The sequence below is a fragment of the Rhinoderma darwinii genome, chromosome 5 (assembly GCF_050947455.1).
Source record: "Rhinoderma darwinii isolate aRhiDar2 chromosome 5, aRhiDar2.hap1, whole genome shotgun sequence".
NCBI classification, from domain to species: domain Eukaryota; kingdom Metazoa; phylum Chordata; class Amphibia; order Anura; family Rhinodermatidae; genus Rhinoderma; species Rhinoderma darwinii.
Genome location: NC_134691.1, coordinates 68,042,648 through 68,067,943, shown reverse-complemented (window position 1 = coordinate 68,067,943; position 25,296 = coordinate 68,042,648).

Sequence of the window (25,296 nt, the reverse complement as noted above, 5' to 3'; positions counted from 1 at the left end):
TGAGTAGAAAAGGCCGTGTAAGGGCTTGTTTTTTGCGGGGGGGGGGGGGGTTGTAGTTTTAATTTGGTACTATTTGGTGTATTTTGGGGTGGTACATGACTTTTTATTCTATATATATTGGTAGAGGTGGTGACCAAAAAATAGTGATTCTGCCATAGTTTTTTATTTGTTTTTTTTTGTGGCGCTCACAATGCGGGAAAAATAATTCGCTGATACCAAGCATGTATACTTATTTTAACGTTTTCATTTTTTTCCTACAGTAAATGACTTATTGAAAATGGCAGTTTTTATTTATTTAACTAAGAAATGTTATTTTTATACTTTTGTTGAACATTTTAGAACTTTTTTTAACTTTGTTTTTGTCTCACTATGGGACTTGAAGGCCTGCACCTCTGATCTTTATTCTAATACATTGCACTACCCACGTAGTGCAATGCATTACAGCTGTCAGTTATTCATGGACATCAAGCCTATTAGGCTCCACCTCCAGACGGGGCGTAATAGGCTTCCGTACGTGGCTGACCAGGAGACCATTGTTGGCCTCCGGTTGCCATAGCAATGATTGGCATCCCTGCGACCACATCAGAGCGATGCCAATCTGCTGGAAACCACTAAGATTCTGCGATATCTTTTTATCGCGGCATCTAAGGAGTTAATGGCAGGAATAGGAGCTAGTTCCATTTCCTGCCATTACAGCAGGGTGTCAGGTGCAGCTATCTTCCATCTGCGTCCGGAAGCCTTTTATGTCCCGCCTCCAGATGGGGTCTAACAGACCTCCGTACCTGGCAGACAGGAGGCCATTGTTAGGCCTCCTGTTGCCAACAACCAATTGGCTAGCATGGCTACCCGGCTCTTTTTGACAAATCACAGCGATCGCGGACGGCGCCGTACCGCTATTGGTCCACTGGCGATTCCCAGTATCTGTGACAGCCGATAGTGTCAGGGTTAAACTTCCTTCTCCCTATTATTCCACACCGAATAGCCACCTCTGTAAATTGGAAAATGAGGGCATGCATGGAAGATATGTACCAAACAGACAAATGGTGGTAGACATCCTCCCTCAGTGAAGTTGGAAGTAAGAACCGAACTTTTATTGAACAAAGAAACACAAAAGTTTCCTCTCTAGAGATGTGGGACGTGCTTAAGCCCCTTTGGCTCTATTCAGCTGTAAGTCCATCTGTACATTCCTCTTGCATTCCAGCCTGGAGACACCGCCCCATAAGCGTGTCCCTCATGCAGGCTCCATTGTTCCATAGATTCGATTTCTTTGTGAAATATACTGATATATATATATATATATGTAAAGATAATATTTTTGAAAACAATATACATGGAAATGATCCCTGACAGTCCCCCTTAAAATATTATTACTCTATCCCTGAGTCTTGCCTAGCAGCCTACCACTCGAACCAGGCGGGTAGGGGTTTTGGATTTCTTCACCAGCTTGAGACGAGCTACTCCTTATGAGTAACCCCCCTTTGTACCTGGCTTCCAAGGTTTCGGAGTGGTCCTAACTTTCCCTATTCTCCTCAGGATACAGGATGGTTGTCTTGGTATAATCTACAAACCGCTGCTGGTTGTAATATATATATAATTAATCCAGTCTACATTTTTATTAATGGTAATAATTGTCGCACTGTCACTTACTGTCCTAATGGGACTTTTACCCCTGCAGATATAACAGGTCATGGGCAGCATCTTCCTCAAACCTAAAGACACCCAGGTAACATAACCTCCGGGCTCTCATTGCTGCCATGTACTTCTTACATATGAGTGACAACAACCAGTGACCTTCACCTCACACCTCCACATAAAACTCCTCAGATCGTAATTTTCAGTACCGTGGCATATTTACACACATTATAATGATAAACCTCAGACAATATAAACAATAGGGTTTCAATTAATAATATAATGCTATCACCAATCTCATGCTATCACCCTCAGGTTTTGGGTCCCATCAATTCATTGCAAGTGCTGTACATCATCGTCCTCTTCTTCGCCTGTCTTCTGTCGAGTCAGACTGCACAGTGGTGTCCAGTGGGGGATTTAGTTATTATCCTCCACCTGGTCACTTACTTATTAAAACACTTGGATACTGCTGATGGATTCACTCAGGTCTTTGGTCTTTACTTTGATCTTTGCTGATGTCATCAGGACTTGGTTTGGTCCTTCTCATCTTTCAGACACCGTGTCTTTTAGTATACATCACCGGGCTGTACATAGCACCTCATGCTGTGAGCCTGGGGTGAGATCCCACGTAGACGGAGTAGTGGAGTTTTATTGTGACTACCACAAACCCTCCGCATCTGTCCTCTTCCTCCGGTAAGTTACTTGTCTGGGCGGCTGCTTGGAATTGTGACACTGCCGTCAGTTCATGATAAACACGTTGTACTGGCTCCGGCTGCGCCTGCCGCATCTCAGTGATGGAGTTCATCATATTAAAAGTCTTTTAGTTCATGTTTACTGGCACTTGCCGGGGACCCAAACCTTGTCAATTGTTAAAATAAATGCTAATCTGGTGATAACATCATCCGCATACACTATAAACGTTGTTCTAAGTACATACAATAATAATGACAAGCCCTTAAACCACATCAAACACCTTTATAAGAAAAACTTCTCTGTTCCACTGGACAGGGCACCTAGAAGATGTGTAATTACTGGGTACATTGTATTTGAACTTGGTGTTACACTTTCCAGCAGAATTTATACCTTATTCTCAGCTGATTATCTGGAACATCTCCTATTCACAGAAATATACACAGATTCCACATGTTTATCTGACAAGTGTCTCAAACCAATTTTTCTCCCCCCTACTCTGATTAGTTTTACCTGGGAAGGCCTCTCAAGGTCGGTTCTTTTCGTGGGAGGCGGGTATGATAAGGTTGGCACCGGTCTGCCAGGACTGTTCTGTAGGCAAATCAAACAGCTCTAACAGAATTTAGCATCATCAGCTGTAAAGCCTTGGACATACCAATTAGATCTTACCACATGGATCCTTGCAGTCTTGGGGCATATGTGAGGTCATACACCATCAATGCAAGTGCCATCAAGAGTGCCTTGGGTGCTACCGGTTTACCTTCCTTTATTCGTCCACATTCTGTTAGAATCTGGTTCTCACGCCTTCCGCTCCCAGTTGGACACTTCCTGTGGAGAACAAGCTTTTCGTCGCATAATCAGTAATTGATCTTAATCAGATAATTAATTTGAAGAAAAACATTAACAATGACAGATTTATGTTAAACGTTCACACTGGGCAGTAACTAAAACAGATACATACAAACTGATTCTTCTTCTCTTTATATATATATTTATACATACACATATACACTGCACAGAATTCTCTGCTCTAAAATTTTCCTTTCACAACAAAAATATTTTCAAATGGGAATCTACTTGCACTGAGAAGTTATCATTTACACAAACATAATACGGACGCCTCCAATAGTCCAATGCTAAGGCTGGTCCAGAATTTTACATAAAACTTAACCTCAGTATTTAATATTCCCACAACACTTTTTGAATATCGTTATTAAACAAACTATCTTTGGGGCAACATCTGGAGAACTGCTGACATCTTATCATTGTACAAACACCAGTTCAATACTTGGGATAAAAACGATTCCCCTGTCACTACACACAACGTCTGCAGTGGGGAAGATACCGGCCGGGCTTCAGGCCCCCCTGAGAACAGGTCTACACATACGAGCACATGGTCATGCACTTCTACCTCAGGTAGTTGTATGTTCTGCAGTCGCTGGGACGGGTAATCTGGCCGGGCTGCACTTTTCACAGGTACCTTTGCTGTTTTACCTATGTCATGCCGTGCGCACATCATGTAGGCTGCTACAAACCTAGCAGTGGCATTATTGTATCCAGGGACAAGCCAATTTACTGATACCTGGCTGCACATACTCTTGTTGTCAGTTCTGTCTTCTCTTGCTCTCTCAATTGGCTTACCCGATGATCCAATAAAGTTCCTACTACCAATGGGCCCATAATTGTGGGCAATGCCAAAAGCGTACCTAGAGTCTGTGTAAATGTTGGCCGTCTTACCTTCTGCCAGGTCACAAGCCTCAGCGAGCACCTCCAGCTCCGCTCCTTCAGATGAATGAGAAGGTGAGAGTGGTTTCTGGATGATTTACCTGTTGCCTCGTATCCTGTCTTGTGCATACTGTATATGATCAAGTATTTATACATTACAAATTTACATTAAAAACCCATGTCACATATAGATAGAACATTTCAAAGGGGGGCATATTCATTCTCTAAAATAAAAACAAATGTTATGCACTTCTCCACACTCATGTGATAATCTAGAACACTGAGAATCTCACTTTTATCAGGTTCTGTAAATACGTCATTAATACAAAAACAAATAAAAATTACTAAAATCTTTACATAAAGTTAACAATGTTCAGATAATTTTCACCTCCTTCCCTCCTAAATCTGTAAAGACTCATCTGTGAGTGACCTCGGCCTCTTGTGTAAATTTGCTGGAGGGGGATGGTCTCTTACACAATACTTCATATTGGGTGGAGACTAAATATGGCACTAGGTATGCTGTGCTGTACTGTTCTGGAAGGATCTACACAGAAAATCCTCAACATTTAGGTTACTCTTATACACATTTAATGTGGATTACTCATTGGGGGTCTCATACACATTTCGTAGATCTCCTGGAACCAAATTCATTAATTCAAAACAAACCAAAATTGTACCTGATCAGTTCCTTCACCATTCCCCCCTTTGTGGACTCTGCGAAAGTAATGTAGCAGGGTTCAAAACTACATCTCAACATAATAAGGTTGGGCACTCTATCTGGGGGGCACTAGTTTAATCCCCTGTAATACACAACAGCCTGGAACAAAAATGACTTTCTCCTGACGAAAATAAATTTGAACTTTAAAATGACTTGCAACCATTTACCTGTAAAACATCTCACATTTTCCAAAATAACATTTAGGCAGCACTATAGCACGTGCCTCATGTGTGAAAATAAAAACAAAACAATTGTAAATAGTTATTCAATAAAACGGAAAATAATATATCTGGTAATATTAATTACTGCAAACCAATAAACTGTATATAAGAATAGGGAACAGTGGGGGCACATACATTTTCAAGACCCCGTGTCTCACAATATCTGTAGTTTAATACATCTGAATTATCAAAACATTACAACATTCAATCTTATCACATCATAACACAAATATACAGCGTAACTTTTATCTCTTTTTTTTTTTTCTTTCAGACATATCCAGCAGTCTGTAATATTTTACTCGCTGGGTGAAGGTTAGGACAACAGCGCATGCGCAAAGATAAGAATCTTTCCTTTACACAGAAAAAAACGAAACTGATTTTAACCCCATACACAAAACAATAAGAATTTTTTTTTTTTTTAGACATTACTGCTGTTAAAAATAAGAGCATACAATATAGATCTAAAATCATTGCAATATTGTAATCACTTGTCTCATCAGTCCACGCTCTATATACAAGCTTACACCAGTCTGCTTTTCACACTTCACACATCCCTCCTCCCCCACACAATCGATATCCCTCATCGCATTCTACAGGAGGGGGTCACGCACTCACTCCTCACAGCTTCTGTTCTCACAATCTTAACAATTTCAATGCCGGCAAAAATTCTCCCATACAATGAACCTCCAAGAGTCACACATCTGTAAGTGTCCAATCTGTCGGCCACTATCTCTATATTATGATGATGTGTCTTTTCACCAGTGCACAGCGTCCTGCACCCCTGGGACGGAATCTAGAATAGAAGAAAACACTGCAACATGTGTTACTGGCAACTCTTTACTGAGGGAAATGACAAAATTAACAAGGCTATCATTTCATATTGATTTGATTGGGCTGGGTGTGACCTCATCACGGGGTGGGGGGCAGCCTCTCCCACAGGAAGCACATTGCTCAGCTGTGAGGGGAGTTTTGCTGCCCACAATGAGGATACACCAAACATGAGGGACTGCCACCATTACAGGGCGGCGGCTGGTCCTGTGGTTTCTAATACATATAACATACAATGCTGTTCTTATTTCCAACTTCCCTTCGCTTAACCAAATCATACGAATAGGATCGTCCAGGTACGGGTGATCCTGATGATTCAAATATGGACCGTAAACCATCCATTCTAACCGTCTATATTCTTCACGTAATTTATATAACAACTTTTGGTCTGCAACTCTCTGGTGACCGGTTTCACCATAGTCTGGCCAACATATTACCTACGACTTATCACATGACTTATCAGTGCGTTACACACCCCACGTGCACCTGTCCCACGACTTATCGCACATGTGCCCGCATGCCCACGTATAAGACAGGTTATAATACTACCCACGACTTATCAGTGTTTACACCCCGCGTGCACCTATCCCACGACTTATCAGTGCGTTACACACCCCGCGTATAAGACAGGTTATATTTTCTATCTAGTCCCTAATTACCCAGAGAATGTTTAGTCGGGCGCGATTAATTTCTTACATGTACGTGCCCACACAGCGGGGATGTCGCCCCTGTCGCCTGAGCTAATCCAGGCAACCGACCAGGGTTCTACAGATTCCCACAATACCGTCCACTAACACAGATAAGTCGAAGATTTATAAAATCAACTGACTTACCGTATTATTGTGGAGGTGATCAGGCTCCTTCAGTGGGCAGTCCTGGGTCGTCTGTTTCACCCTGTGATTGTCGGTTGTCCGGATTCCGAGATCCCCTCGAGTGTGGCCCCACGTTTGGGTGCCAATTGTCAGGGTTAAACTTCCTTCTCCCTGTTATTCCACACCGAATAGCCACCTCTGTAAATTGGAAACTGAGGGCATGCATGGAAGATATGTACCAAACAGACAAATGGTGATAGACATCCTCCCTCAGTGAAGTAGGAAGTAAGAACCAAATTTTTATTGAACAAAGAAATACAAAAATTTCCTCCCTAGAGATGTGGGATGTGCTTAAGCCCCATTGGCTCTATTCAGCTGTAAGTCCATCTGTACACTCCTCCTGCATTCCAGGGGCGGTGTCTCCATAGGCGTGTCCCTTATGCAGGCTCCATTGTTCCACAGATTCTATTTCTTTGTGAAATATACTGATATATATATATATGTAAAGATAATATTTTTGCAAACAATATAGATGGTAATGATCCCTGACAATAGAACTGTTCTGCCACCATGTCTTTTGACTTGGTGACAGAAAAGCACCATGACGTAACTGTACGTCATGGTGCCTTAAAGGACGGGTGTCGTGAAAAAAATATTTTTTATATCAATTTGCTTTTAGTGTTTTATTTTAAAAAAAAATATTTATTTATGTGTTTGTGTTTTATTTTTGCACTTTTTCTTGTCTATGGGGGCTGCCATTTTTTTTTTCATCTCTGTATGTGTCGATTAACGACACATACAGACCTGGAATACAGCACATACAGCCCCATAGAGAATGCGAACGGGACCCGTTCCATTCACTATGCTGTACGCCGCCTGTGTGGGAACGGCGCATGCGCCGCTCCCACACAGTCCAAATTGGAGGTCTTCGGCCGAGCGACGTCCGGCGCCATTTTCTTGTGGACCGGAAGCCGCGGCCGGACAGTAAGATTACTACTTACTACTGTTCTAATGCAAGCACTTGGAGCGGATGGAGCAGACGGAGCTGACGGACCGGAGGGAGCGGCGGCAGGAGCAGGTAAGTTATTTCTGTGTATGTATGTGTTTTACTGTGTGTTTACTACTGTATGTAAACCTACTACACTGTGTGTTAGCTCAAAAAATGGCGACACACAGTGTAGGAGGTTTGACCGTTCAATCCCCTCCTTTCTCCTGGCACTAGCCAGGATAAGGGAGGGGGGATTCTGTGAGCTCACTAGAGCGAGTGTGTTTTCTCAAATTTTGCAGCATAAAGCAATGTGGTTGCTTTACCACATGCCAATGCTGCAATTTTGGGAATTGCTCCATCTAGTGACCAGCACTGGGAAATGTTATAAATTAGAATCCAATTTATAATATTTCCTGACTCGTGAAAAAATTACAAAAAATTAGAATAATGTTTAATAATTTATACACTAACTGTTTAACTAAAAAAAAAAATTTCTAGCGACACATTCCCTTTAATGCATGGCAAGCCATGATTTATGCATCAAGGTGCGTTAAGGGGTTAAAGGGATTTTTTTGGGTTCTTTTACTTGCAACTCCCCCCCTTCTAGTTTCCATTGCAGGCAGTAAATAATAAAAAAATTAAAAAAAATAAAATTATTTGGAATTGTGGCATTCAAGGGATCGATAGATATGTTAATGATATGCAAATTATAGAAAAATGGAAACAAAATATTCCAAACATCTTGATTCACTCAGTATCGCGTATGAGCACCATTCGCAAGAAATTCATGCACTTATAGGCCTTGGCATGCTATCAATGAGGTTATTAATGATTGTCTGAGGAATGTTATGCCCCGCTGAATGCACTTGGGCATGCAAATCATCAAGATTGGCTGTTGGCAGCTGCCTTTGCAATTGCCGGCCAATGACGTCCCAGATGTGCTCAATAGGAGACAAGTCCGGAGACGCTGCAGGCCATGGTATCACGTTTAGGTCACACAGTAGCCGAGCAACATGCGGCCTGGCGTTGTCCTGTCGAAAAATGGCTTCTGGGACATTTTGGAGAAATGGCTGTACCACTGGTTCCACGACTAAATTTATGTAATGACTAAATTAATGCAAGCTATTAGTATACCTAAAATGAAGTCTAGATGGGTCCGGCTACCATACATTACGCCACCCCATACCATAAACCCGGGACCAGTGTGTCGTTCCCTTGGGAAGGCATCCTCCGTGGTCTCCAGACCAAACTCCAGTTATCATTGCTTTCGTGACAATAGCGAGACTCCACACTGATGAGGATAGATCTCCATTGCAGCCTCCAATGCTGTCTTGCTGCGCATCACGATAGCTTTTGAGAGGGGTGGCGTATGGTCAATGGAACACCTGTAGCTGGAAGTCTGGCTCTTTGCCCAATGTAATGCAAACGCCTTCTGATAATTTGTGTCAACATTTGTTGCCGCCCTAGACTTGGGTTGTAACGTCCAATTTCACTTTCAGTACAGAATGGATCACTACTCTTTCAATCAGACGATCCGTCCGTGCAGAGATTGCACCTCTTGCTATCATTCCCATTCGTTGTTCCCAACCTCCGGGTATATATACATACACACGAATGTAGCCATCCTTATCCTGACTCTCATAACTTGCTGCAGCGTGATATCACGGAACAAAAGACATTGAAAAACTCAAGATAAGAGATCTAGCCATTGTTTATTTAATGAGTTAAAGGGAAGGTGTCATGACATTTTTAATTTTTTTTTAATATAATATTGCTTTTAGTGTCATATTAAAATAAATTTTACTTATTTGTGTAAGTCTGTTCTACTTTTTACTTTTTTCTTATTTTTACTACTCTATGGGGGCTGCCATTTTTTTTTTCATCTCTGTATGTGTCGATTAACGACACATACAGAGATGGAATACTGCACATACATCCCCATAGAGAATGCGAACGGGAGCCGTTCCATTCACTTCAGCGTACGCCATCTGTGTGGGAACGGCGCATGCGCCGCTCCCACACAGACCAAAACGAAGCTCGTTAGCAGAGCGAAATCCGGCACCATTTTCATGTGGACCGGAAGCTGCTGCCGGACAGTCAGATGATGACTTCCGGCCGCGGCTTCCGGCCATATGTCCAAGGAAGCGAAGGCGCAAGGAAGAGGAGCGGAGGTGGCAGCGGCGGCAGGAGCAGGTGTTATGTTTGTGTATGTGATGTGTGTATTATGTTCGTGTATGTTAGTGTTATACTGTCTGCTTAGCACTGTATCTAATCCTCCTACACTGTGCATTCGCTCAGAAAATAGCGACACACAGTGTAGGAGATTTGAAGATTCAACTCCATCCTTCTCCTGGCACTAGCCAGAATAAGGGAGGGGGGATTGTGTGAGGACACTAGAGCGAGGGTGTCTACCCCAAATTTGCAGCATAAAGCAATGTGGTTGCTTTACCACATTGACCATGCTGCAATTTTGGGAACTGCTCCCTCTAGTGACCAGCACATGGAAATGTTATAAATTAGAATCTAATTTATAATATTTCCTGATTTGTGAAAAAAATTAAAAAAGTTAAAACAATGTGTAATCACTCAAATAATGATTGTTTAACTAAAAAAAATAATATATATATTTCTAGCGACATATTCCCTTTAAAAGTTAAGGTAAAGACGGCTACATCTGTATACATGTGTATATATATATATATATATATATATATATATATATATATATATACACACATATACACACTACCGTTCAAAAGCTTGGGGTCACCCAGACAATTTTGTGTTTACCATGAAAACTCAACTCACACATATATTTATCAAATGATTTGCAAAATGATTAGAAAATATAGTCAAGACATTGACAAGGTTAGAAATAATGATTTTTATTTCAAATAATAATTTTCTCCTTCAAACTTTGCTTTCGTCAAAGAATGCTCCATTTGCAGCAATTACAGCATTGCAGACCTTTGGCATTCTAGCTGTTAATTTGCTGAGGTAATCGGGAGAAATTTCACCCCATGCTTCCAGAAGCCCCTCCCACAAGTTGGATTGGCTTGATGGGCACTTCTTGCGTACCATACGGTCAAGCTGCTCCCACAACAGCTCTATGGGGTTGAGATCTGGTAACTGCGCTGGCCACTCCATTACAGATAGAATACCAGCTGCCTGCTTCTTCCCTAAATAGTTCTTGCATAATTTGGAGGTGCGCTTTAGGTCATTGTCCTGTTGTAGGATGAAATTGGCTCCAATCAAGCGCTGTCCACAGGGTATGGCATGGCGTTGCAAAATGGAGTGATAGCCTTCCTTATTCAAAATCCCTTTTACCTTGTACAAATCTCCCACTTTAGCAGCACCAAAGCAACCCCAGACCATCACATTACCTCCACCATGCTTGACAGATGGCGTCAGGCACTCTTCCAGCATCTTTTCAGTTATTCTGTGTCTCACAAATGTTCATCTGTGTGATCCAAACACCTCAAACTTCGATTCGTCTGTCCATAACACATTTTTCCAATCTTCCTCTGTCCAATGTCTGTGTGCTTTTGCCCATATTAATCTTTTCCTTTTATTAGCCAGTCTCAGATATGGCTTTTTCTTTGCCACTCTGCCCTGAAGGCCAGCATCCCGGAGTCGCCTCTTCACTGTAGACGTTGACACTGGCGTTTTGTGGGTACTATTTAATGAAGCTGCCTGTTGAGGACCTGTGAGACGTCTATTTCTCAAACTAGAGACTCTAATGTACTTGCCTTGTTGCTCAGTTGTGCAGCGGGGCCTCCCACTTCTCTTTCTACTCTGTTTAGAGCCTGTTTGTGCTGTCCTCTGAAGGGAGTAGTACACACCGTTGTAGGAAATCTTCAGTTTCTTGGCAATTTCTCGCATGGAATAGCCTTCATTTCTAAGAACAAGAATAGACTGTCGAGTTTCACAAGAAAGCTCTCTTTTTCTAGCCATTTTGAGAGTTTAATTGAACCCACAAATGTAATGATCCAGATTCTCAACTAGCTCAAAGGAAGGTCAGTTTTATAGCTCCTCTAAAACAGCAAAACTGTTTACAGCGGTGCTAACATAATTGCACAAGGGTTTTCAAGTGTTTTCTAATCATCCATTAGCCTTCTAACACAGTTAGCAAACACAATGTACCATTAGAACACTGGAGTGATGGTTGCTGGAAATGGGCCTCTATACACCTATGTAGATATTGCATTAAAAACCAGACATTTGCAGCTAGAATAGTCATTTAGCACATTAATAATGTATAGAGTGTATTTCTGATTAATTTAATGTTATCTTCATTGAAAAAAAAACTGAGCTTTTCTTTTAAAAATAAGGACATTTCTAAGTGACCCTAAACTTTTGAACGGTAGTGTATATATATATATATATATATATATATATATATATATATATATAGATAGATAGATAGATAGAGAGAGAGAGGGAGAAAGAAAATGAACATTTATAAAAATGATGAAAAGGGAGGGAAAAGACAAAAAATATGTGTAATGGCTGTCGCTGCGTGCCTCCGTTCCATACTTACACAGTCCCAATGTCTTCTCCCTCGTGGCCCGCGCCGCTTCTCTTTTCCGGTGTCTCTGCCTTAAAGGGAGAGCATGCGCCAACTTATCTACCCAGCTTTCTCTGGGTTTAAAAAGAGTCCGCCCTTTCCTGTGTTCTTGCTTGAGCAACTAGGTTCTTCCTAGCTAGTCTAGTGATACTTCGCTATATCGTTTTTGGATTTCCGGTGATTAACTTCTGCCCATAACTTTTGACCATCTTTGCCTGCCACCTGCCCTGACCTCTTACTAGTGTCCCATGATGAACCTCTCCCACCTAACCTTGACCTCTGCTTAGTGAGCCGTGATGAACCTTTGATGCCTACCCTGACATTTGCTATACCTGACCTTGCATACCGTCTTTGGAGTTACACTACACCAGTTTACGTTGGCCGTCAGCAAGGGAGAAAAATTTTGGGGTAGCAACCTGGGTTTCCCCGGCAATGAAATACAGATCCCTATGTAGGGATTAAATGGTAAAAACCTGGAGATCCCATAGAATCCGCTCCCCGGTTTAGCCCTACATCAGCTCTCTTAGTGACAAAGTGGGTTGACACCAATTTCTCCTCTCCCCATGACAGATTTATAACTTGGGCCCCGTAACAATATGCAGGTTATATACATTTCTCACTGACCTACATCTAATATAAATGTACAGATGCCTAAGGAGAGATTGATATTTTTTTGTTACAGTAGGAGAAAAGCATTGACACTTCTAAGCTATCTATGTACTGTAGATCTTACAAAGCTTATAACTTGGGAAATGAGAGTCATTCCTATTGCAGTATGAGAAATCTTCATAAATATTCAGTGACCTTTTTAAAAAAATAAATAAATAAATTATTTAACCCCTTACAACACCTTCATAAATTACCCCCACTTTATATTATTGTACGATCACTGTCAAATCTTATAGGCATTTGGCAGTGTTGACTTAGATTTGCTGCCCCAATACAGCCACGATTTCTGATCAAAAGATGTTAAGCATCAGGGCTTCATAGGATAACAATGTAGTCTGTTTTGTTTTTTTAATTGAAAAATAAATAAAAATGCTAATGTCGTAGTTAGAAAACAGACACTGATTTCTACTAGGAAAAGAGTTAAGGAAAAAATCACAGCTTACGAGCTCTCACAAGACCTCCAGCTCTGCCCCAGCCAAGAAAAATGGTGGTAAATTGCAAACAGGTGTCTCAGTTTCCTATGTCTTCAAAAGTTGCTTTGTAAGCATTCTGTGTGCACAGGGAGCAGCAATCATAAAAGTTGCAGACAATTCTTACCGTACAGAAGAAAAGAGCATATTTAGTTTCCTACATTTAATAGGTAATATGCTATACTATAAAAATAAAGAATGGATCTCAAATGGCACACACACACACACACACACACACACACACACACACACACACACACACACACACACACACAAGACCATAGAAAAGTATAAGTTAATTACAAACGTCAAAGTGTTTTTCCAGGAGTAAACATTGGTGGCCCCACTGATCAGCAGAATAAAGGGGCCGTGGCGCTAGCAAAATGGATAGAGGATATTCACAGATGGTAAACTATATAACTTTACGTTCACAAAGTGTATACATTTATTGCCATACAAGTCAATAGAATTTATAAAAATTTTAATCCCATTCTGCGTAAATTCTGCAGTGTATTACTTGCCCGCAGATAAATTACATATCTTCCAACTCAATATTTAACTCATTCATTATAAACATATATGTGCACATTCAACATGATAGATATGCACAGTCCACTTAGGGTGTGCTGGGAGAACTCTAAACATGGTGCTATTGTAAAATATAAGCGTATATCTTGTTGTATATTCAATTTGTATTTACTAGAAGCCAGACAATTCTTTTAACAAACCAGTTTAATCCATCTGCATTATTTTTGGCTTTAGTTTAGTAGAGTATATAAATGTAATATTGAATGTAAGGTGGATATCATGTGTTTTAATATATTTTCTAAAATAAAAACTCAGATGGGGAAGGTGAGAAGCTGAGAAAATCAAATTTGGTTTGCACTTCAGAAAATTAAATATCAAGTGTAGAGTGTATTCAAAGATTTTTAATAGGACACAAAGAGTCTCTCTTACGTCCAGTGGATGCTTCCACAGAGTCTACTTAATTTTCAATTTGGAAGAGAAGATATATAATTTAGGAAGAGTTCCAGAAACACAGAACATTCAGCATTAAAACATTGAACACTAGATGCACAGAGGAAGGTTTCTGGTTTGTGAGCATGCCACTAACATTACTACGTTCTGTATTTGCTTTTAGTACACTAAGATAGTGGTCATTTTAGGTCATAAACAGCCATATTTGTGTGAATAAGCCACAAATGAATGCTTCATTCTAAGTGCAGTAACAGGAGTTCATGACGCCTGAAGACTTGTTTGATGGAAATAGCGTTTGCCTTATATAGCACCACGCTTCATTTTTCTATTTAGAGAAGCCATCTTTAACAACTTTATAAAAATTATCCAGATGCAGCTTGGTACAGATAAGCTTTACAGTCTAATCATTCATATTAGTAGAACATACAAGAAGAATAAAGCACAAGTTCAGCTTCAGAAAAGTTATTACCAATAGCTATAAATTATAAAAACATACTACATTGTAATATATCAGAATTGCTTATTTCACCTCCTTAGTGCTATTTCACTGTTGGGCGTGTTTGCCTCTAATGTAAGAATCCTGTGGTTAACTAGGAAGTTCTGACTACGAAGTTTCCTCTGTAGTCAGACTACCCGACTGCCTTAATCCACTGCAAAATGAGCATGAGTTACATGTGGATTTTGCATTTAATTTTACTGCAGATTTGCAGTGAATGTCATCCTATGTATTGCAAAGAATGAAATTGACATGCTGTAGATTTGAAAATCTACAACATGCCCCAATTTTTCTGTGGATTATTTTATGCTTGATGTGGATGGGTTTTTTGAAACACCATCCACATGTATTGTACTGTAATTTGAAGGAGATTTTTGTTGTGGAAAATCTTCTCAGCAGCAGAAAGAAAGGGAGGACTAGGTAGACATTACATACTAGAGAGGTGAGAGGTGGTAGGTAGCGGGCTGCCTCTGTGTAGGAGAGAATAATGGCACCCAGTAGGAGGCAGATAGGTAGTGTGCAGCATGTGTAGCAATACAGGTTGCTCTGGTGATCACACAGCAGAAGGGGAGGAGAGAGTTTGCCGCACATATTGCTGAAAGGAACAGCCAACTGGCTTTCATTGAGATTTTATCTGAGGTTCAATCCTGAAAAGTCAGAGCGACATGGAAAGAAAATAAGATTGCAAATAAACTTATACACCTTTTAAAAAGGTCCAGATAGTCTATAACTTACACAAGATGTAATTTTCGAGCCTTTTCGCCACAGCCATTTTTCAGATTTTAAATTTCATTTTTCCGTCCCCCCATTCCAAAAGCGATAACTTTTTTATTTTTTCGTCTATATAGTCCTATGAGGGCTTGATTTTTGTGGGATGAGTTGTAGTTTTTCATGGCACGATTTATTGTACCATATGATGTACTAGAAAACAGGAAAAAATATATTTGTGGGGTAGAAAATTAAAAAAAACAACGATGCCTCCACTGCTTTTTGCGCTTCGTTTTTATGGAATTCATCATGCAATTAAAACAATATGTTAACTTTATTCTGCGGGTCGATACAATTACGGCTGTACAAAATTTGTATCGTTTTTTTTCTATATTTTACAAGGACAAACGAACTGTGAAAAATAAAATTTATTTTGTATCGCTAAATTTTGAGAGCCATTACTTTTTTCATTTTCCGTCGATTAAGCGGTATGAGAGCATATTTTTTGTTGGATAAGCTGTAGTTGTTATTGGTACCATTTTGGTACATGCAAGGTTTTGATCAATCTTTATTACATTTGTGGTAGTTTTTTATTTGTGGTACATTTTTTTTTTACGGCGTACACCAAAGCAGGATAAATAATGATATATTGTAATAGTTCAGACTTGCGGCAATACCAATTATATTTATTTTTTTACAACGCTTTAGGAGGAAAATAGGAAAAGTTTTGTTTTTTACTTTTAATATTTATTTTTTTTGTACATAAAAAGAAACTTTATTTAACGGATTTAGACTTTTTTTTTTTATTAGTCCACTTAGGGGACTTGAACCAGCGATCGTTAGATCGCTTGCACTATATACACTACACTAATGTATTTCAGTATATCGTCTTTCTGACAGGCTTCTATAAAGGCAGGACTTAATAGGAGCACAAAGATGGCAGACCTGGGGCCCTTCATTAGGCCCCCAGAGTAATCATCGGTACCCCGCTATTGCATTGCGGGTGGAGCGATGAGCTGTTAGAGGGGCTCGCCCCCTCTAATGTTTTAAATGCTGCGGTCGTTAACATATAACTGACACCCACATTCTATGGAGTGGGTTCAGCCCGTGAGCCTGCTCCATACTTCCATTACCCGGTTATGATGTAGGCATATGTCAAATGTTGGGAAGGGGTTAAAAGTGCGTTGTCTAGTTTTTTAAATCTTCACGTATTGTTAAGATCTCTGCTTGTTGTTTTTCGGTAGGAACATTCATTATGGGATTATTAGAAGACACAGCTCTGATACACATACTATAACTGTAAGATTCCCTTTAAATATTCCCCAAGTGAGGGGTGGGAAAGGCGAAGGATTTGGTGGTAACCGACCCACAGAGGAATGATGCAATAAGAAATAGTAGCTGACACAAAGGTGAAATGTCCAACTCTCCTGCTGGAGTAAAAGTTGATATAGCTTTCCGGTTCATCAATTTGCACAGTACTTAATTGTTATAGAAAACATTCACAGCTTAATGGTTTCTCTACACAGCGGGGCACAACACTTAATCGTTTCAGTGTAGCAAAATGGGATAGGGCATGGTTACAGTTTGTGGTGTGGGGGAAGGCGCAGTTAACCAAAAACGTCACTGTCACCGCGACTTGCAGCCTTTTTACCTTTTCACATTTCTGGCGTACCTTCTCTAGGCCTTCAAACCTCTCACTATCCAGTAGGCGCCTCCTCGCTTTCCCTCTGTGACAACCAGCAACCTCTCCAGCCTCTGCCTAGCTGACAGTTCCTGCTCTTGTTGCCGCCAATTAGACTGACCTCCATCTTAGGACCCACAGCTCTTATTATCACTTAACTTCCCCAGTGTCTTACTCTCGGACCCTCCTGTCTAGTACAACTGTGTCACACTTCTATTTGTGGCGCAAAACACACCTCAATATATAAAACAAGCTTTTGCCCTCAGGAATATCCGCATGTACACATAGGACTTCTTGGCCGCCATCAGTGTGTCCAATTTAAAGCAACAAAACACAATATTTACTATTGCATCACAACCTGAAAATAAAAGAGTGCTTTAATGTCATGCAATATAATATCACAATAGCACCTTAAATCGCCTCATATGGAGCACTTTCACCATAAAAAACGAACTCTGCTCCTATAAAGGAAAAACATGTTAAAGAACTACAAAATAATTAAAGTGGCACGTCCATGCCTCTTTCCACCCCTTACGACTGCGACGTCTGCAACCCCTATAGTTATACCACTGCTCGGCATTCAAGGTATTTTTCCCCAAATTTAAATTTTAGTTTTGAAATCCATTAATAGATATGGTGCGGTGTAGTGTAGGGTGTCCCTATCTCCCTTTAAAAACGGCATGACCGGTTTGTCACTAGTAATATGAATTTTTTTAAACATTGGATGCTAACATACTATAAAATGAACATTCAGAAAGGTATATCTGACTAGTAAGTACGGTTTACTTTTTTTTCCATATTTATTCCACAGGATGAGAGTATAGAATTTCTCCAGCCTATGTATGTTGTTTTTATCCTGATCTGTTTTTTTCACTTTTTATATGTTAAAATATGGTATCTATTGGTATTGTCTTGTTTGACAGTGTCCTATGATTGTACATTTATTACTAACCTCTCCCTGTTCCAGCAGCAGGTCCCTGCTGGAACCCAGGATCTACTAGCTCCAGCCGCATCGGATTGCTAGGCAACCAAACTCATCGCTCTCTGCTCCAGCGTTGGCCTTCTCCACATCTTCCTAGTTCTAGATGCCACTGCATCTAGTTGCCATGGCAATTGGCGCTCATTGATTATATCATGTCTAGCGCCCATTTTAAAGAGACGATCCAGTCTGTATCACTCGTCTCCCGACTCTGATCCTGACCTTTGCCAAATTTCTGGATTCTTTTCCTCTCTTGCTCCTTTAGATTTGTCGCTTGGTACCTGTTGCCCTACTCCTTGTTCTGTCCTCTGACTCATTCTCTAACTACATCCTTGTCTCTTCCTCTGACTTGTCACATCCTGACCGCTATCCTTGTGACAACCCATTGCTCCATTCGTGACTGCGCTTTACCTTTCCTTGTCCTGTACCGCCAATATTTGACTTCTCTGGGCACTATGACCTGGGTATCAGACCGGTAAAGTCCATAACTCCTTACATTAGTCTTCGCCAAACCGGCTCTCTGGTGACAAATGAAAAAACATTCTTGTCGTCATGTCAGTTATTAAGCACGGTCCTATAGTCCTTAGTAGTGAATAATTATACTATTAACCTATATTTACTTCAATAATTCCTAGGAGGGATTTCTGCTACCATTACTCAAAGCCTAATAAAGACTGAATGGTGCTCAGGAGTCATTGGTAAGAACTGTCATCTGTGTTACATCTTATTTTAGAACACAAACACAAATACTAAAATCCCTGTGGACCTGCAGAATATTAGCATGGAAAACTTCTTGTAAAGTCAAGAAAATGTTATGCTCTGTTCCTTAGTTATTAGAATCATCCAATAAAAGGTTATTTTATGATAACTTGTTGTAATAAAAGCTCTGTTTTCCTTTGGGTCACTGGATTATACTGTGGGGATTTTTTTGGCTTGGAGCCTGGCTTGCCGTGGTAAGTGGTGAACTCCTGAGATCAATGCCCTGCTGAAATTTAGGCTATTCCTTATTGTAGCATATCATCAACATGCCAAATAATTTTCCCAGCCCTGGTGCTTAGAATAAACTCTAAAGGCAAATGTTTCACATGAAATAATGTTTTAAAGTATATAATTAAATATTACTGCCTTATAAGTCATAAGCATCCAATGTTATATGTAACTATTATATACAGTACTCAAAAACAAATTGGAATTTTACTAAGAAAGATGTCACGGGGCCTGTAGATATTGCAGTAACAGAGGATAATGTGAACCCCCTGTGTTGCCAATGGATTTGGCGTGAGCTAAATTGAGGAGCAAAGTGTAAGGGATTGCTACAATTTTGCCTTTTAAACTCCGTATGGACATGTGGACCTGGCCTCTAGAATTGGTCTCTACCCCCAAAGAAATCTCTGTTTGACAGGCAATATATAATAACAGATGACTAGGAGTAATGTCACTGGCAGTTAGCAGAGCCTGAGGTCCGGGGAAGGCGGCACACTGTTGTCATGGTACTTGGACAAAAGGTCAGAGCAGGTGACCAAGTTCATGCATTTTTGGCAAAAGATAAACCAATAATATAAGCAGAAGAGCAAAACTAGCAAGCTAGACTAAGAAACCTAATTGCTCAGGCAAATAGTGAAGGGAGGGTACCTTAAGTACCCGGGAAAGATAGGTGAATTAGCGCGTGCTGGCCCTTTAAGAAAGGGTCAGCTCACGCACTAGTGGCTGATAGAGGAACTGAAGGAGAGCAGCACTGGGAGAGGCCGCAAGCAGTGTCAGAAGAGGCCGGGGACCAGTGAGAACATGGGGGCGAGAGCAGGAGGCAGTGGCTGCGAACTCAGCCATAACACAATAAATATAAAATCTGCATAGGTAATCTGCTAAAGAGGATGTGTCACATCTCCTGACATGTCTGATTTAGTAAATTATTCTATTCCCCATGTCTTTAGACTCTATGTTGTATGGTTATTCCTTTCAGAAATTTATGAATAACTTGACAATTGAGTGTTATCAGTTGGGGGGGGGGGGGGTGACCCTACACAGACTGACAATATCCAATCAGTGCTGACAGAGTGAGACGAGACTCTGTAGGGGCATACCTTAATGACAAGGGGAATGGTAACACCCTGTTGTCAATTTATTGTTGTGAATGTATTCATAAACAATGAGAAGTGTATGCCGCTGATTGGTCTCTGATTGGTCAGCGTCATACACTTCTCTTTACAACACCCACTTGGTCAAAAGTAAAAACACGCCCAGTTGTCTATTGAGAAACTAATTAGCATAAATATAAATGGCTCATAACTTGCTAAAAAATTATCGTTTTTCAAAATAAAATAACAACTGTTGTAATCTTTACAGTGCCGATCAGATTATGTAGGAGATAGGGCATTTATAATCTGGTGACAGAGCCTCTTTAACTGGTGGATTTAGTAACTAAGAGGGCAATTCATTTTTCACATAGGGCCAGGTAGGGCTAAACAGCATTTTCCCTTCAATAGACTAAATCATCATTTAAAAACAGCATTTTCTGTTTAGTGGTGTTGTCTCTATCGAATAATAAAAGTTGTTTGATAATCTGAAACATTCAAGTGTGACAAATATGCAAAAATAGCAAATAGTTTGGAAGGGAGGACAAAATTTTTCATAGCACTGTATAGTAAACCCTGTAATCTCTCATCCTATAAACATGAATTCCCATGTGTGAGCTACAAAAACTGAATTCAGTACTACATCTACTATCTATCTATCCATCATTATTATATGTGTAAAGTTCTGAATGTAACAACTTTTTATGATCCAGCTGCTTACACATGCAGCTATGTTCTTCAATTTATATGTTTTCCAGTGGGTTATTTCTAATAAAAGTTAAGTAGTTGTGAAAGTTCGAATGAAACCTAAAAGTTTAAAAATGTAAAATGACATGTATATACAGTTACATTTACTGTAAAAGTAATATGCTTTATCTGGTTTAAATCACTATCTCTGCTCTACGTAATTGCTTCATGACAAACAACATTAAACTAACCTCAGGACTATTAACTAATGTTGACTTATAACCATAGTGTGGAAATTTACCAGATTTAATGTATTCACACACTGTACCAATTTGATCCTGTAACCACAAGATGGAAAAGACCACACATGAATCTGAAGAAACACTAAAGAATCGCGTAGAATCGCTACCTGAACATAACTGTCTTTGATCCAATGACCTTGGTCATTTCTTATGGAGTAAACTACTGACTAAAGTACCTGTTACCTCATTGACACTCTGCACTGTGTAAGTGCACTGTACTTATTACAATTTCCCCTATACCTACAAGAACAGGTGTAACATAAATTAGTTTCACAATAGTAATGCTTGAATGATGATTAAGGGTAACACCCAGCAGTAGTATGTTCCACAGTGGTTTTACCACGACTTGCTGCATTTTTTCAATGTGATTTTTGCCTGCATTTTTTTTTATGTTTAAGTGTAAAAACAACATTGCATTCTACCCCTTGACATATGGGCACCCAAAAAAAACGATGGTAAATAAGCTGATAAATCTAGACAAACAAGTTATTTATAACGGTTCTCACCGGTTTGTTTGTGGATCCTCTGTGTCGTCTGGGAGATGGTGCTTGGAACCCAGGGCAACGCTTGGCACAGCGGGTTTAGAGGCGGTCGGATGGTTAGGCCAGAAGTCAGGACAGGCAGCAGACATCGTAATGGGTATGGATAGCAATAGGTCAAGCCAGCCGTTACAGTGTCCCCCCTTTACACCCCCTCTTTTTTGGCTTGCTTGGGAATCTTCGTTCAAAGTCCTTGATGAGAGCTGGGGCGTTGACATACTCCACGGGCTCCCATGATCTCTCCTCAGGACCATAATCTTTCCAGTCCACTAGGTACCATAATCTCCACCGTGTTCTTTTGACATCTAGGATCTCTTTAATCTCAAACTCGGCATCAGCCGCAGGATGGACAGGAATTTTTTTTGAAAATCGGTTGAGTATAGTGGGTTTCAGCAGAGAAATGTGGAAGGAATTAGAGATTTTCAGAGACTGAGGAAGGCGAAGTCTGAAAGTTACTGGATTGATTTGTTTTGTTATCTCATAAGGACCCAGAAACCACGGAGATAGCTTCTAACAAGGGGTCTTCAGAAGTATGTACCGGGTGGACAGCCAGACTTTATCCCCAGGAAAGAGCTGCGGCGGTATCCTGCATTTTTTTTATCCGTTTCTCTCTTAAACCTGGCTACGGCTTTGTGGATGGAGTCCTTGGCCTTCTGCCATATCTGTACAAAGTCACGGTGGACCATGTTAGCAGCTGGAACCTCAGAAGGCACAGAGACTGGTATGGGAATTCCTGGGTGCTGACCTTACACAAAGTAGAAAGGAGAAGAGCGGGTAGATTCTCCCGTATGGTTGTTGTAGGCAAATTTGGCCCAGGGAAGTAGACTTGCCCAGTCGTCTTGTCGTGGAGACACGAAATTCCTGAGAAAACTTTCAAGTATTTGGTTTATCCGCTCAACTTGACCATTGGATTGAGGATGGTAAGCGGAAGAGAAGTCTAGTTTGACCTCCAGCAGTTTGCACAAGGCTCTCCAGAACTTGGATGTGAACTTTACTCCTCTGTCAGAAACAATATGCTTAGGAAGACCATGAAGGCAAAAGATGTGCTTGATAAACAGCGTTGCCAGTCGGGAAGATGACGGAAGGCCTGAGAGGGGTACAAAATGCGCCATCTTGGAAAGCGATCTACTACTACCCAGATCAAGGTACACCCAGCAGAACTAGGCAGATCGGTGATGAAGTCCATGGCAATGTGCGACCAGGGAGAGTCAGGCAAGGGTAGAGGATGCAAAAGGCCGGCAGGTCTTAAATGGGAGACTTTATTCTGATTGCAGGTGGAGAAGGCTGAAACAAAGTCTTTAGTGTCTTGGGACATGGAAGGCCACCAGTACTGACGGCCAATCAAATTGAGAGTCTTTTTGACGCCAGAGTGCCCAGAAACCCTGGAGGCATGACCCCAGCGAAGAACACAATCTCTTTGTTTAGGGGATACGTAGGTCTTTCCTCGGGGAATGTGTACCACTTCAGCTGGAGCAGCGATCATAATACGTTTTGGATCTATAATAAACAGGGGGCTGGGCTCTTGGTCTGTGTGGTCAAAACAGCGAGATAAGGCATCAGCCTTGGTATTCTTTCCAGCGGGTCCGTAGTGAAGCTTAAAATCAAATCTGGAGAAGAATAATGCCCACCGTGCTTGGCGAGAATTTAGGTGTTGAGCAGTCTGCAAGTATAGGAGGTTCTTATGATCTGTGTAGATGATGATGATAGGATGCCGTGCACTCTCAAGCAAATGTCTCCATTCCTCCAGGGCCAATTTAATAGGCAAAAGTTATTTATCTCCAATACCATAATTTTTCTCTGTGAATGTGAATGATTTGGAGAAAAAAAAAACACAGGCCACCATTCTCCCTCTACAAATCTTTTGTGAAAGAATATCTCCGACTCTCACAGATAAAGCATCGACCTCCAGAACAAAGGGTTTGGTTGAATCCGTTCTATGTAGGACTGAAGCAGAAGAGAAGGCAATTTTAAGAGTTTGGAATGCGGCTTCGGCCTTCGTGGTCCAGTCTTTGGCATCAACCCCCTTTTAGGTCAGTGCAGAAATAGGAGCTGTCATAGAGGATAAATGAGGAATAAACTGGCGGTAATAATTTTCGAATCCAAGCAGGCGTTGGACAGCTTTGAGTACTTGCAGACAAGGCCAGTTGAGAATTGAGGATAGCTTAGCTGGATCCATTTGAAGTCCCTGGTCGGAAATTACATACCCCAGGAATGGCAGGCTGGTTTTCTCGAAGAGGCATTTCTCTAGTTTGGCAAACAGAGAATTCTCTCGCAGATGCTGTAACACTTGGCGCACATGCACACGATGAGTTTGAATATTGGGAGAAAAGATTAAAATGTCATCTAGGTATACCACCACACAGCTGTACAACAGATCCCGAAAAATGTAATTAACAAAAGCTTGGAAAACCGCAGGAGCATTACAAAGTCCAAAGGGCATGACAAGGTATTCAAAATGCCCATCACGAGTGTTGAATGCGGTTTTCCATTCGTCTCCCTCGTGGATACGGATGAGGTTATAAGCTCCACGAAGGTCTAGTATGGTGAAAATTCTCGCCCCCTGTAGGCGGTCAAAGAGTTCAGAGATCAATGGTAACGGGTACTTGTTCTTTAGCGTGATATTATTCAACCCACGGTAATCAATACAAGGATGCAGGGAGCCGTCTTTTTTCCCACAAAGAAAAACCTTGCACCAGCAGAAGAGGAGGACTTATGGATGAATCCTCTCTCCAGATTCTCTTGGATATACCGAGACATGGCTTCCGTCTCGGGCAAAGACAAAGGGTAGACTCTACCTTTGGGAGGCGTGGCGTTGGGGACCAGGTCTATGGCACAGTCGTATGGCCTGTAAGGAGGCAGCGATTCAGCTTGTTGCTTACAGAAAACATCAGAGAAGCTTTTATATGAGTAGGAAGTCCTGCTGAGTTAGGTTCTGTAGGCTGAGGCATAGGTGGGGGAATTACTTGTAGACAATGTTGGAGACAGAAGGCTCTCCAGCGAGTAATTTGACCTCCAGTCCAGTCAATAACAGGAGAGTGCTCTGCAACCACAGTAGACCCAGTAGCAAAGGGTTCAGAGAGTTCTTTAAAACATAGAAGGAGATACGTTCCTGGTGCAGCGCCCCTGTTAACAAGAGAATGGGCTCAGTGACAAGATAGATAGTCTCCTGTAGAAGCCTCTCATCCACAGAAGCAATGGACAAAGGTTTGGTTAATTTTTGCACTGGGATTTGGTAGCAATTTACCAAGGACTGGCACAGAAAATTCCCCGCGGATCCGGAATCTAGAAAGGCTTGGACGCAGAAAGTGGTTCCTGCAAAGGACAGTTTTGTTGGTATGGTTATCATTTGAGAGGAAGGTATTCCACCTAGGGTAGCCTCTCCTACTTGCCCTAGGCATTGGAGTTTTCCGGCCTCACTGGACAGTCTTTGAGGAAGTGCGTTTTTCCACCACAATATAAACATAAGTTCAACTTGCGTCTATTCTTGCGCTCCTCATGCATGAGACTTGTTCTCTCCACCTGCATGGGTTTATC